This window comes from Colias philodice, chromosome 24, assembly GCF_061535455.1.
Source record: "Colias philodice isolate Cphi_HAF_F1 chromosome 24, ilColPhil1 Martin Lab GWU primary, whole genome shotgun sequence".
Taxonomy (NCBI): domain Eukaryota; kingdom Metazoa; phylum Arthropoda; class Insecta; order Lepidoptera; family Pieridae; genus Colias; species Colias philodice.
Window position 1 is genome coordinate 7,714,716 of NC_143109.1, and position 14,167 is coordinate 7,728,882.

A 14,167-nucleotide genomic window follows, 5' to 3' on the forward strand; every position below is an offset into this window, starting at 1 on the left:
AAATTAATTAATTTTAAAATGTTATTATGATAAAAACACAGCGATATGAGATTTTGGTGCTTATTGCTTCTATTGTAGCGACTATAAAATATTATTTAAAATTACAGGGTATAATATATGTTTGTAAATAGCATCGTAGCTCCTAAACGGATTGACTGATTCACGTGTAGTTTGTTGTTGTTGAGATTATTTAAAACGGGTTCACGGGTCAGTGAAAAACGTAGGTTCGACTCCCGTTTTGTGATCGTATTTTTTCTTGTCCTTTAAGTAAAAATATATCATTTATAATCTTAGAATGGTATAAAACTAAAAATTAGAGGCTTTTTTTAGGTATATTATTTGCTATGTTTTTATACAGGCAGCTGTTTATACGGTAATAATATTTAAAATATTTTAACGTTATACAGTTTTTAATTAATGTTAGTAAAAGTTGTAACCGAGTGATCCTGGGTTTGATCCCAAACACTTATCAATAAAACTTGATCTTCAAAAGCTGGTCACGTACTTGTCAATAAAAATCGACCATTGAATGTTCCCATGCAATATTTTAATCAATTTGTTTATTCATAGTGTTTCTATGATTAGCTCCAAAATGGATGCACCTATTTCAGTGTTGTTGAGTTAATTTTATTTTCCCTACAAACATACAAATAAACTAATTTATGAGATGGTTTTCCTACAGTTAATTATAAAGTTAATAACCCTAATAAAAATTTCCACTTAAAATTTATTAAATTGAGTGTTCTTATTTTTATCAATAAATTTTCTTAAAATCTAATCTATTACCTATCTATTATTTAAATATTAATGCGACTAATTTTCTATTTCTCCCTCTGTCTGTTACGGGTTTTACAGCATTCCGATTTTACTTGATGGGCGCTATAAAAAGGCTCAAGCACCAGATATTCCGTAGTCTACGTTGTCTTTATTAATAAAACCTAATAAATTATATACTTAAACCTTCCTCTTGAATCACTCTATCTATTAAAAAAACCGCATCACAATCGGTTTCGTAGTTTTAAAGATTTTAAGCATACATAGGGACGTAGTGACAGAGAAAGCGACTTTGATTTATATTTTCAATAGGTGTCACTACATAGTAATGTAGTGACTCCTATTGGTCTAAACGTGATGATATAATATAGCCTATAAAGCCTTCCTCGATAAATAAACAGACCAGTTGTTCTCGAGATTAGCGCGTTCAAGCTTACAAAAAACTTCAGCTCTATATTTTAGATACCTATAAGTATTTAAGTACATTTATATTTTTGTTGATGTTATCATTTTATAACACACACATGCATTTAATGCATTGCATGGGAAATTACGCCTCGCATAAGTACTTCGTCAATGTCACACTTTTCCTAATCCCAGATATATAGATATCGATTTGGTAACGAATTAATCGCTATTAATTTATATAAAACATAGTTATATCATTTTTGTAGCTATTACATATATATATACATATAACTAATTTCTAAATTCGTGTTATTCCTTGAATCATGATTGATTTGTTTTTTTTTCTCAAAATAGTAAATAATTATCGATTTAATCTATTATTAGAATATGTAATCGTATTATTACTTAAAAGAATTATAAGAAAGTGTAATAGAAAATATGATTATCAGAAAATTGTTAAAAACAATACAACGTTAGTAATAACACATGCTATTTTTATTCAGGTTGAATTTGATTTAAAAAGAAATCGTGTTATAGTAGAGCCATTTTAATAGGCAACATTTGACAGTTCAACAAAATTCAACAACGTAACCTAGTAACGACGACATAGAATAACATGATATTTCGTTTTGTTGTAACTGCACATTTGCTTAACTTTTTTCCATTACGATTACATATTTATAATAATAATGACCGATGCAACTAATTTTAGGATTTGATTTTACTGATAAACCATTCTAAACATAATAAACATTTTCTTATTTAAAGAACTGACGTCGCTACAATTTTGTGTCAATAAACCTTTTTTCTTTTTAAATACCAGAGACGTTACTCTAAAAATCGAAATCTGACATCTAGAATCGAATGCATAGATTACTTGGGAATAAAAAGCATCATTAATTATTGACATGTGTTTCAAGTTCGATTGACAAATGTTTCAAGTCCGTATCGATTAATTCGCTTTAATCGATGTTTTTAAGCAGGTTACCACCCTATGAAGATAAAATTGATAGACGTCAAATGTTGCCTATTAAATTGGCTCAACTATAAATTCGTAACGGGAATGGGAATATATAATCGTCAAAAATACAATAAAATAAACAATGCAATGACATAAATGAAACTGAAAAATAAATTTTCACGCTGTAGTTTTTGAAGAATATGGGACATGAACGGTACCTACCTCTTGTTTGGCTTAGTCATAACAGTGTTACCATTAATTAACAATTACCTTATTACTTTTAAAAGTGCTTTGTTTGTTTGTCTCTTTTTCACATATTCTCATACATTGTAGAAGAAAAATATAAATGTTTAAATAATTAGGTATCCTCCTTATCTTATCCCGCTAATTTACAAGATAAACACAAAAATTTATGGTATCTGTGTGAAAATATTAAAAAAAAATAGACTGCATTAGTTATTTTATATGACAACTTTACTTGGATACCACGCGAACGAAACCACGGTCTCAAACTTGTTTCAAATAACAATTAAGCTACATAGTAACAAAAGAATTGAGACGCAAAGTAAAAGAAAATCTTTTACGGTAGATCCGTTGGTACTTGTAGATCTAGGTTAAGAATCATCGAGATTTGTTGCTGCTGATGCCTAAGTCCAGAGAAATCTAGACTTATAAAATACTAGCTTACAGCCCGCGGCTTCGCCCGCTTTGTCTAAAACCTAATCTAATATTTCTATTTCTAATATTATAAAGGCGAAAGTTTGTAAGGATGTATGGATGTTTGTTACTCTTTCACGTAAAAACTACTGAATCGATTACAATGAAATTTAGCACACATATAGAGGGTAACTTGGATTAACACATAGGATAGTTTTTTTCCCGCAAATCCCACGGGAACGGGAACTATGCGGGTTTTCCTTTGCAAACGCGGGCGAAGCCGCGGGCGGAAATCTAGTAAATTATATACTAAAACCTTCCTCTTGAATCACTCTATCTATTTAAAAAAACCGCATCAAAATCCATTGCGTAGTTTTAAAGATTTAAGCATACAATACAAAGGGACATAGGGACAGAGAAAGCGACTTTGTTTTATACTATGTAGTGAATAGTGATGATAGTATCGAAGCATAATATGTAAGTACTTACGTAATTTTAAAATAGAAGTCGTATTATTATCAAAATAAAAAATTTAAAATTCTTGTGTGTTTGTTCGGAATTCGGATTAATAAGTGAAATGTCTGGATCGATTATAATTTATGGGTCTCTAAGTATTATTTATTAATGGGTCTTTTACAGACAGGTAGATGGTTAATATAAGGTTAAATTTTTTCATTCTTTGCGATTGATGTAAATAATAATACGATATAATATTTATATCGATATAACTATGTATTTATAAAAATATGTAGGTATAATAATTAGGTATGTAGTATGTACCTAATATAATTTTACCTATACCTGGTCAAAAGATAAGAAATGAGCCTCTATTTTTTCTTGAAGTTATTATGATTGTAAACAACACAAATTGATTATTTTAATAAGTTTACATAAAAATAAAACTACATAATATTATGTACATAATAAATGTTATAATTATGTAATTTTACAAGGACTTTATAGAAACAAATAGCGTACAGTAATTTTGATAATCGTGTCAACGGGTAGCGTGGCCGAGCGGTCTAAGGCGCTGGTTTAAGGCACCAGTCTCTTCGGAGGCGTGGGTTCGAATCCCACCGCTGCCATGATCTTTTTGTTTTTTTTTTTTATTATATAACTTCTAGAGCAATAACTTAATTTTGCTTAATATTTTTCTACACATTTCCAACACTATACGAATTTTTATTAATATTTATTTTTTATTATCTTGTAATGATTAGTTTTTTCTCCTATGAGCACATTATATGATCAATTTCTTACCACTATCAATACTGCACACTACTTGCTATTACATTCTAGCAGGCGTTAACCTTTTTAAGTAGATAAAATTGCATTCCTACTTCCTATCCTACTACTAGCCACTAGGTAATATTATAAATGCGAAAGTTTGTGATGGATGTGTGTATGTATAGGTATGTAAAGTGCTTTACTGTTCAGCTTTACTTGAGTGGAAGTTTTATCTTTATAAGCTTAAAGATAAAACTTCCACTGACCACTATAGGTATAAAATATCTAATCGCATTAAGTATACTAAGAAGTAAACAATAACTTTAAAAACATCATTACTAATTATCTAATAGATATTATTATTTAAAATTAAAGCTATCTCTAATCTATATCTCCATCTTATTAAATATCAATAAACTTGTGCGTCAATATTTTCACTTTAATACCGAATACGTAGTCTAGACTTGAAAAATAGAGTGATATAAAGTACTATCTGTGCCCTGCGGTTTCACCCGCATTGCTCCGCTATAACTTTCCTTGATAAATCTATCAAGGAAGGTCTATCTGACACCGAAAGAATTTTTCAAATCGGACCAGTAGTTCCTGAGATTAGCGCGTTCAAACAAAAAAACAAACTCTTCAGCTTTATAATATTAGTATAGATTATAAAAACCCAGGTTCTATCTGCACATATTATGGTTAAGATGATTTCAGCTCGATTTGTTCTTCAGATTTTGAAAGATCTTCATACCAATATAAATTGTATAACTAATAATAATAGAAATAAGTAGTTATATAGTTTTTTTAATAATTCTGTAATCATATCATTATCATAATATTTTCGTCATGAAAAATAACCAAATTTTAATAATTGTATTAGATTAGAAGCGCTTTTCTTTCATCACAAAATCTTCTTATAAATACAAATATTTTCTTAACCACCAATTTTCTACCACCAGAAACCAGTTTTTATAAAGAAGAAAAGCACATACTAATATTTGAAAGGAATTCAGTCAATTACGCACGGCATTTAAACTACATATTATATTATTTTCGAAATGTGTAAAACACCGTACCTACCGTCTTTTAAAACATTTACCTACCTACCAGATGTAAATCTGCTTTTTTATATTTGTCTAAACATATATTAAGAGCAAATACTATTTTATAATTTCACGCTAAATTACTGAACAAAAAGCGTGCGTCATCACAATTTATCGTACTTAGACGTGGACCAAATAATTCGTCACATTACCGTTTCGCTTTAGATTCCTATAAATATATACTTATCGATCATTCATAATAAATTCTAGGAGTTATTTACTAAGAAAAATTTGTTAGCATTTTAACGATATTATTTTATCCTATTTAGATATTTAATATACCTTTTACTTGTGTACAAAAGGAATTTTCATATTGTTATTTCAACGAAAATCTTGTAGTAAGTGTCAAAAAAGATAAATAAAATAAATACCTACTGTAAAAGAACTACAAAGGTAAGATGTATACACAAATACGTAGGTATGTATTAGATAAATCTGAAAAATTATTGACGTCATTAAATAAAATGATCAATAACTATATTATCGTGCGTCTTGACATTTTTCCTCATTTTTCATTTATCTCAACGGACGAAAAAATACCTATACGCCAAGAGCACCAAAATCAATTACGATTGTTTAGTTATCAAAATTTTCCTATCATAACCTAACCTATTTCCTATCCAATTATTATATTAGTTACCATCTCAAATTCAAACAATTATTTGACGAGACTTCTTCTAGAAACTTTTTGGAATCACCAAACTTAATACGAATTTACTATTTACAAAAATATGGAATTGGTTATTGGATAGCCTTTACCAACATTTATATTTATGCGAGCAAAACCACGGGCTGAGGTCTATATGGAAAATGGATAAATGAAAACTTGGGAAATTAATCCTACATTCCCTAGAGACACTGACTCGACGTCCAGATCGACGTATAATTTATTATGATTAAGTTACAATATAAAGAAAATTGGAGTGACCTTAATGTGCCATAAGTAAAGTCGGTATAGTGGTTAGTGGCCTGAATTATTAGAGAGGATCTGGGTTTGATGTTTACTACTGAACTAATAAATACTATGTAACGAGAGGCGGTTTATGTCATTATGTTGCATGATATTAAAATATGGTTGATAATAAATTTATTGTTGATAATTTTAAGGTTACAGCATCAACTTTCTTTTTCAATATTTGCACACCCAATCAATGGGTAGAATGTATTAGCCACATAATATTGTAATTAAAAACATCTATAATTTGTAACTACATTCTTGCAAATAAATATAATTTGAATTTGAATTTGAATCACTCGCGTGGTACCCTCAGTAGTTTTTTATTGTATCTTCTGAATAAGATATCTAGACTATAATCTTCTGTCACTCTATGGCTCTAATACCTCTATGTCTTTTCACAGCTTTAAAAAAATCGGTATTCAAAAGCAAGCCTAAAGTTTTCACCTAACTGAATCATGACTTTATTCATGACTTAAGTCAATTCTGGCTAATTAGCCACATTTCCACGTGCCATTCCCATTATCAGTGGTTCTAATCAAAACTGAAACTTCTATAAAATATGCTCATGTATGCCACTGCGTAGAATTTTGACGTTTTCTGCTTCATGTATCCCAATTCAACCCGAGCAAAGACAGGCGGGATTCTAGTATCGTTATAAAATAATTAACGCAGAAATATCTTTCGAGAGTGATTTAACTTATAGGTAGTTAATTAATCTTCAGTAACTAGTTAGTATAGTTGATTCACAATGAAAGTCATTTATCGACATTATTTAAACGTGGACTAGTCTTTGCCTTCGGTTGTGTCCGTAAAACATCAAAACTCAAACTCATACTAAAAATTATAATCTTGATGGTTAGCGTAGGTGGAAACACCATTTTATTTTAAATCTACCCGCATTTTAGAGAAAATGTAAATTGCATCAGAATGATATTATGTCGAATTCAGTTAATATTTGATTTTTATTTCTTTTAATCTCATACCGCTCTACCATTGGTATATTATAGACCCTAATCGGTATAATCGGTTATATAGTTATAATCTGAATAGGCCTTCACCATATAATCCCCTGGGACCAGAGTAAACTTATTAATCGAATCTTTGATGTGTGAAGTGATCGAACACTCCGTCTTCGTCCAAGGTTCGAAATTAGATGTTTCGTGCGGAGTACAATTTTTCTTTTATTTTTCCTTCAAAAATAAATATTTGCAGATGCACATAGTAACATTGATTAGTGAATAAAATATCAATATCTGACATCCTACATTCGTAGAACCAATAAATAACACTACATAAGATGACCTCTACCAAAAAAATGTAGAGCATGTTTTACACGCACTTGACAAGTAGATTTTGACCACACTCGAAAACTTTTTTATTTAAACTTTTACAATTATTTATGAATATAAAATTGGTTTTTAATAATAGATATCAAATACACAGGTTTATAAAGAAATATTCATTGTCGCGTTTCATACGCTTTACCAAGAGCAAATGGTAGAGAGGTACCAACTACCAAATCACGTTGCAAAATTTTGCTAGGTTAAATAGGTACGTTTTATTCATTTCTGCACACATAGAATAAACACAAAATAAAATATTCCCTTTTTTATTATTCTTCCTAATACCGTTAACATATTTTATAGGTTAGGTACCTATGAAGGGGCTTAGAATCATGAAACCTCAAACGAGACCTCTTGAATAAGTAATACTACTAAGATGTAACCCTGAAGATTAACCACGAAATAAGAAATAAATTGTATACCTATACCTAACTGTTTTGTAAGTCGTAGGTAAGTAGATATAATAGTGTTGGTGAACTTGGAAGTAATTCCGACAATTTAAATATGACATTTGATTCATACCTACTTGATCTAGGTACTACCTTTGTCGAATGGTAGTTTTTTTTTATCCTAGGAGATGTGAATAAAAAAATATACGTTTTCGTGGCAATGTAGAGATCCTTAAAAAATGAGGAATTTCATCATCAAAATTCTTAAAAATTAAAACGTACTTAAGTATTTAAGTAACTTAAATTAAACTAAGAATTAATTATAAAAACATTTTAGAGAAAAAAATCTAAACATTTAAACTAAAGCATAAGAAATCCAATAAAACACATGCATGTTATACACGTATAATTGAAAAGATCCATCCAAATGAAAATGTATACAACAAACATACTGCAATGATGATGTATTTATGTGATATTCTTCGTTCAATGAATTGTACATGGCATGATCATTAATCAATGTGTGACGTTTATCGCACTTTATGATTTTAATGAGAGAAAGTAATGAGTATTGTCGTATATCGACTTGTGTGTAGGATTTATTTCATAACTAGGTGCATTGTTCAAGTTTTCCATTTAAAAAGTTACGGTTTACCATCAGTCACACATAATGCGCTATGCATAAACAATACTGACGTAAACCGATGCAATTACGGCGCATTGTGAAATATTTTTTGAAAAATCATTAGACCCACGATTGAGCTATTCACGAGAACACGTGGATTATTGATTTTCGAGAACGAAGCATCTAAATACAGCGCTAGATGCGGCTACACGACATTCACTATTCACTAACACGCAGCACTGTAACACATTCCGAAATAAAACACTACGATAAGTTCTATCACCCACTCACTCACCATTACATAGCTGAAACCGAATCAGGCGTCCGCTCAGACACACAGCTGACGTCAAACTGAAGACCGCGGCTGAATTTTCGAGTCGAAATTCGATTTTCGAAAAACAGCTGAGACCAATGAACGGCGACCTCTAAACGCGATCGCGGTCTAACATTTTTACAGCAATATTTTCAAACCGGGGGTCACTCAAACTGGCCGCTTTTGACCTCTCGCTGAGGTCAATTAAATGAGAAAAAATCAATGAATAGGCACGTAAAGTTTCAAAACAAGTACGTTGACTTTGCAATAGATTTGCGGTTGTTTGTTGGGAATTGTCGCCATTTTACGTGCCACAATGCGCATGCGTTATTATAGGGCAAGGGTGAGAGCTGGCAATGACATTATGTGTGACGTCCCAGACTGAATAAAATAGACTTCAGACTTTAATAAACAGAGAGGCCGTTCACATCTGCAGTATTAACTAAGCTTACCTAGAGATAACATCGTGATTAACATTGTCCATAATTTACGTAGGTACACGTGCAACCTAACTAAATACAAAATTCACAACTCCGAAGTTCATCTTTCTATTTCTATATTAAAAACAACAAAGCAAAGAAGAAGAATGTATTTAAATCTGAATTAAAATAAAACGCATGTAGAGCCGCAGAATACACGTAGTCAAGAATTAAGATAATTACCTGAAACATAAATAAAGTCAACGATAATAAATTATAAATTATTCGAATAATCTTATCTTTAAAATCTTGATACGGAGCTCACGTATTTGCGTTAATTTTAATTAATATTGATTAATTACAAATTAAAACTTGTAAAGACTTGTATTTTTGTTATTATGAATTTTATACAAGGAACACATAGGTGGCGAGATAAAAATAATGATTTTCAATTGTTTATTTTCTATAGTAATTGTGGTCTGCGATTTTACCCGCAGTGCTCCGCTCCTGTTGGTCTTAGCGAGATGATAATATATAGCCTTCCTCGATAAATGGGCTATCCACCTAAAGAATTTTTCAAATCGGACCAGGACAGTAGTTCCTGAGATTAGCGTGTACAAACAAACAAACTCTTGAGCTTTATAATATTAGTGATATTAGTATAGATTAGCTAGGTTGCATCTTCACTTCTTCCTGATAATGTCTCTAATAGACTACTTGACCCTTTTTGAAGTAAATTTGCATACATTTCTTGTTACTGATAAAATAGCTGAACTTATCGAGAGGTAATGGAAGTGGCTATTAGTGGGGTGAAGTCTGAAGAAATGAGATGATATAATGCATTTCAAACTTCTTTCTCAGGCAGTACATCTTTTTGCAGTCGCTTTTCAGTTCATTTGTACGGAACCTAGTGTCGCGAATCCGACTCGCACTTTACCGATTTTCTTTCATACACGTGTTCAGCTGTATGTACCTTTACAGTAGGTATACTTAGCACTTCCAAGTTAAGGTGGAAAAAAAACCTAATTAATTATAATTTTTATTTAATATGGGCATCATAAAATCAATCTAAACATCGATTCTCACTTCATCGAACCATATGAAATTCATAAAATAATAAATATGTAGGTAACAATAAAAACTTTAGCGTGACCTTATTAGTTATTATAAAACACACAATATGGTTTATTTTTAGTTATTGCATTGGTATAAGCTATAGTTTATACTAGGTGCACCCCGCGGTTTCACCCGCATTGCTCCGCTCCAGACTCCAATGATTATAGCCTATAGCCTTCCTCGATAAATGGGCTATCTAACACCGAAATATTTTTTCAAATCGGACCAGTACTTAGTTCCTGAGATTAGCGGGTTCAAACTTACAAACAAACTCTTCAGCTTTATAATATTAAGTATATATTATATAGTGTAATAAGCTGTATTATACATATACTCTTTGATCTATACATATACCATAGACTATAACGTGACATTATAACGATTAACATATTATTACATAATTATTATAATTAACCTAATGGCTGTAAATTTAACATTTAATGCCACTGTTTCGTTAATTAGAACATAAAGTTGATTTATTTTAAACGCATACATTAAACGTATTTAAATTATCGTACAACTTTCCCAGTATTATAATAAATATAATAGATAATTAGCGGCACGTGTTTATTCAAGAAGGTTTTTCAACTTGCATAAAACATACCTATTAATAAATAGATAATAAATAACACATCATTTCACATAGAGCTAAAATAAATATGTTATTAAATTCGTGTAAAAGACTAGCCGCTGTTCCTGGCTTCGAATAGGTCAAACCAAGCTTCAAAATATTACACTAGCGGTCCGCCCCGGCTTCGCCCGTGGTACATGTATAAATTTTCTCTCCATTAGAAAAGGAATATTATAAAACAAAGAATTAACGAAATCGGTTCAGCCGTTCACGAGTTATGCGCTTACCAACACATTTTGCGATACATTTTTATATTATTGAAGACTAGGTTTCCGCCCGCGGCTTCGCCCGCGTAGTCAAAGGAAAAACCCCTCATAGTTCCCGTTCCCGTGGGATTTCCGGGATCGCGTCATTTTCCCGGGATAATAAGTAGCCTATGTCCTTTCTCGGGTATCAAAATATCTCCATACCAAATTTCATGAAAATTGGTTCAGTAGTTTAGGCGTGATTGAGTAACAGACAGACAGACAGAGTTACTTTCGCATTTATAATATTAGTATGGATTATATTTACGCTCAGACTGATTTTAAATTTTCTATAAATTTAAAATCAGTTTAAGTTTACCGAATAAGACATAATTAATTAGGTACCTACCTATGGAAATATATAAAAAAATCCTCTCTTAATTTGGTACGTGATACTAATATTAGTATAGAATGTCTATTTTTCAGCAATTAGACATTCTATACTAATATTTTATAATAACTAGTAGGATATTTGTGGAATAATACACAACACAACATAATAATAAAACATAACAATTGTTTTTTTTTTATCCAACACATACGATGCGACTTGAGAGTTGAGACACAGCTTCAAGGAATTTTTAAATGGCGGATATTATTTAAGAATTGCGTACAAATATTTTTATCACTATATTAATTATTTGAGGATAGAGATAACGATTATTGTGTTTTGTTTTTATTGTTATTGTGGTTTAATATCTACTTCATATACTTATTGAAAAACTATGATTCATTTAGTTGAAAAGCATTCCATTCTATATCATACAGAATACTAGCTTTCCGCCCGCGGCTTCGCCCGCTTTGTCTAAAACATAATCACTACATCACTACATCACTACATCACTACATCACTACATCACTACATTAGTATAAAACAAAGTCGCTTTCCCTGTCCCTATGTCCCTATGTCCCTTTGTACGCTTAAATCTTTGAAACTACGCAACGGATTTTGATGCGGTTTTTTTTTAATAGATAGAGTGATTCAAGAGGAAGGTTTATATGTATAATAACATCCATTAAATACTGGAGAAGTACTGTTATTTTTGAGGTTTCTAATGTGATGTCGTAAAAAATTGCATTTTTTCCGCTTACATTGCAAACGCAGGCTGAACCCTACGAGTTTTATCAAAATAATGTACCTACTAAGTATTATACACATTGAAAAGGTCTACAGAAAAGTCCGCGATGGTATATGTCTATCTGTTATGGCTAACCCACAATAACTTGTTTTTGTCATTTATTTTTTACGACAAATAATGGCTAATTTTCGATGCGATTTTAGCCAATACAGCATTAATCCTTAACCAATTAAATACCTTGAATACATTGTTCATTTAATATAGATCTATATGGCCCTTTAGACCGTATGATTTAAGTGAATATTTTCGAAGATATTACAGATTTAAAAATTGCCGGACGTAGCGTTTGTAGCGGTACCGGCCGGCCGCCCGGCTATATCTATTTTATACCCGTGCGAAGCCGAAGCGGGCCGCTATGTTTTTATATACAACGTTCACAGTTTTCTGTAGTGTATTTAGTATCAGCATTGCACCCGTGCGAAGCCGGGGCGGGTCGCTAGTAAATTATATACTAAAACCTTCCTCTTGAATCACTCTATCTATTAAAAAAAAACCGCATCAAAATCCGTTGCGTAGTTTTAACGATTTAAGCATACATAGGGACATAGGGACAGAGTTTATTTTATACTATGTAGTGTTTATCATAGCACAATTATACAGAAAATATCTAAAATCTTGATGAAGTCTAGTTGTAAGTATAAAATAAAGCTCTTGAACACTTGAAGTACCTTGAGCACTAGCCTCGGTCTTCATTTCCTAACAATAGGTACCTTGAATATGATTTAATTACCTATTTTAATCGCGAATTCTTAGTTTTTTCTATCCAAAATTCCTCATTACTTGTGTGTTTTTGTAAGTAGTAACGGTTTATTTCAATGTTATAAAAAGAGGAAGATTGTGTGCTTCAGAGAAGTTTAAAATATTTTAATTTTTAAGCTATACAATCGCAATTTCCTAATTTAGATTCACGGCAAGGGCATTAATCGTTTCGTTCTCAAAGCGCTGAGAATGCTATACTGGGTCTACATAGTCTATTATATATTATGATAGTATACCTATGAATTTTAAAAACATTGGCATGAAACAAAAATTAAAATTTACAAACACACATTTCTTTAAGAAGCTTACAATCACAACAAAAGGGAGATTTTTTTCTGTATTTTTTAAATATGAGTTGCATATAAATTAAAAAGCAGACAGACAGACAACGAAGTGATCCTATAAGGATTCCATTCTTATTATTTTTTTAGATTCGGAACCCTTAAAATATATAAATATGGTTCCAAAAACATTTCACACCGAACCCTAAACTCGATGCCTTGCATCTAATCAGAGACAATTGATTGTCCTATGACGTGTTGGCACGTGTGTGTTATTGTTCTTCCTTGAGAAAATCCAATAAAATGACGTACCTAGACATTAACATACTTAATTTAAAAAGAAGACAAATTCTTTAAAAAATAAAGTACCTAGTAAGTAAAAATAAAAATATGAAACGCAATTTATCTTGATTTGTTTATTAAACTTCTTTAAATATAATATTCTTACCATTGAGATAATATTACTACGTATACGTATTAATATTATCTCAATGATTCTTACATATAATTTTGTGCTTTAAAGACTTCTTACATAAATTAATAAACGTATCATCTATTCTTTTAATAGAATTTATATCATTGATAAAAATTTAATTTTATGTCATGAGGAAGAGCCAAAAAAAATAACAGCCAAGACGGACGCCGTATTACGAACAAACAACGTGAAGCCACCATAGTAAGCTAGCGATCGTGTAAAGACAATAAACACGCACACACTCTCACCATAGTAAGCTAGTCGGCCGCCATTACGTCGTGAACTACCGACTGATTAACTGCGTCACTGTTTCACAAAAAATATTTAAAATTCCGTCTTGCGTG

General features: G+C 31.0%; 1 protein-coding gene and 1 non-coding gene across 2 annotated transcripts in view; one reads left to right on the forward strand and one right to left on the reverse strand.

Annotated features, from left to right (window-relative positions):
- LOC149477803 (solute carrier family 41 member 1-like) overlaps positions 1-8,781 on the reverse strand; it is a 97,182-nt gene extending 88,401 nt beyond the window's left edge. The window contains exon 1 of the mRNA XM_089710080.1: positions 8,741-8,781. The gene's annotated coding sequence lies outside the window, so the exon portion shown is untranslated. The remainder of the gene's footprint in view (positions 1-8,740) is intronic.
- TRNAL-AAG (transfer RNA leucine (anticodon AAG)) lies at positions 3,804-3,885 on the forward strand. Its single transcript has one exon. It is a non-coding gene; the product is annotated as a tRNA-Leu (tRNA).
- Positions 8,782-14,167: the final 5,386 nt, after the last annotated feature.